Genomic DNA, 2,111 nt, shown 5'->3' on the forward strand with positions numbered 1-2,111 from the left:
TTGGTTAGATCTTTGACAATAGTACCATATATTATTTAACTTTATTTTTAGAATATCTCAGGAAATTTTAGTTGAACGGATTATATCCTTTACTCTGTATTTCTTATTTTTTTTTAAAAAGAGCACATAATGAAATATTTTGAGGCAAATTATAAAATTGTGCAATGTATTTAAACAAGTAAATATGCAAGATCAATTACACAGTATGAGTGTTAGTTGTTTTGTCTGAACCTATATATAAGTTATTTAATAATATTTCTATAAAATATATTTTTAAACACATTTTGAGGCTAAATTTTGATTAAGTTTATTCACCTCTATCAAGTTAATTATCCCATTCCAACTTCTCACACCCACACTCATATACATACACATACATGTGTTATGCAAACACAATTTCAGAGGATAGTTTGATGGATATTAGAGTCTATCAGTTAATGCCCCCAACCATGTCCTATGGGAAATAAGATGTATTTATGTATGTGAATTTGTGTTTATATATGTCTGAATTTGTTATTGGTGTAGAAAATAAATACGAATTTGAAAGAAAACAAGGGCAATGCTAATTTGGTTAGCTTTTGCAAACTAAAGTAACTATTTTGGATTGTATAAAAACTCTGAGATTCATCGGATCAATCTGTTTATTGTATTATCCACATAAATATTTTTGAATAAACAAAATTGGATACATCCCTATTATAATCAATTATATTTTAAACTCTTTGTGCGTTTTATGATACCCAAGTGAGTATGCATGTTAAACTAATCCTATGAAAAAGAAAACATTGGCCCTGCTTTTATGAAGATATAATAGAATAAAGTGAACTAGGTAACTGAGATATTGCAAAATGCCCAAGACTGTTTTATATATTTTGGAACTAAACTTAGGCTAATTACCAGATAGAGAAAAAAATAGAAGACAAATAGGAAAAGTCATTAATGTCTTATATTTATATATTTTGCTTATGACTCTTATTACTGTATTGTTTAATACCACCCTGAACGAGCCTGATCTCATCTGATCTTGCAAGCTAAGCAGGGTCGGGCCTGGTTAGTACTTGGATGGGAGACCGCCTTGGAATACCGGGTGTTATAGGCTTTGGGGCACCTGGGTGGCTCAGTTGGGGTTGAGCATCTGCCTAGGCTGGGGTCATGATCCTGGAGTCCTGGAATCGAGCCCCGTGTGGAGCTCCCTGCTCAGCAGGGAGCCTGCTTCTCCCTCTCCCCGCTGCTCCAGCTCTATCTCACTATTTCTCTCTCTCTCAAATAAATAAATAAATAAAATCTTTAAAATAAAAAAAGATGCTGTAAACAATCTCAAAAATTCTTTGCATAGAATTCCAAACAACTGTTACAAATAAGTGTGTGCTCTATGTGTAGTGGATGAGTATTCTGGTATCAACCATTTATACCATCATCCATAGCTCAGTGAAAAGCCCACTGTGTTGAAGAAAAATACATGTCTTTGATATTCTTAGCTCATCTCCTATTTTCATTTCGGTGGAGTGTTGATCAGCTTTAGTGTTCCGCTGATAACCTCTTGGTTTCACAGCAGATGCACTGATAACACAATGTTAGAGCTCTCAATGGCAAATTAGAGTCTTCAGAGTAGAAAACTTCCTCAACTGCGTTAAATGTCATATACTTCTAAGCTACTCATAAACCCTTAAAATTAAGTAAACACAAATCTGTTCCCCCAAATTATTATAGTGTGAAGTATCCCAGCATCCTGAGAAAGCCTTGGAATGTCCTCTGAGTGATAAGAAATATAGCGATAATTTTTTTTTAAAGATTTTATTTATTTATTTTACAGAGAGAGACACAGCGAGAGAGGGAACACAAGCAGGGCGGGTGGGAGAGGGAGAAGCAGACTCTCTGCTGAGCAGGGAGCCCGATGAGGGGCTCAGTCCCAGGACCCTGGGACCATGACCTGAGCCAAAGGCAGACGCTTAACGACTGAGCCACCCAGGCGCCCTATAGTGATAATTTTTGTCATTCCACATTACAAGCAAGACAATCCTTGCTCCACTGTCAGCAATACTTAAGAGTCTCATGCTCTATTATTATTTCCAATATCCCAGAGACATAAAATATTAAGTGGTTAAAATGAG

At 35.5% G+C, this 2,111-nt stretch overlaps 1 pseudogene; it reads left to right on the forward strand.

Annotated features, from left to right (window-relative positions):
* Nucleotides 1–980: 980 nt before the first annotated feature.
* LOC118544279 (5S ribosomal RNA) lies at nucleotides 981–1,099 on the forward strand (annotated as a pseudogene).
* The last annotated feature ends 1,012 nt before the right edge of the window (nucleotides 1,100–2,111 follow it).

The sequence above is a fragment of the Halichoerus grypus genome, chromosome 2 (genome assembly GCF_964656455.1).
Source record: "Halichoerus grypus chromosome 2, mHalGry1.hap1.1, whole genome shotgun sequence".
NCBI classification, from domain to species: domain Eukaryota; kingdom Metazoa; phylum Chordata; class Mammalia; order Carnivora; family Phocidae; genus Halichoerus; species Halichoerus grypus.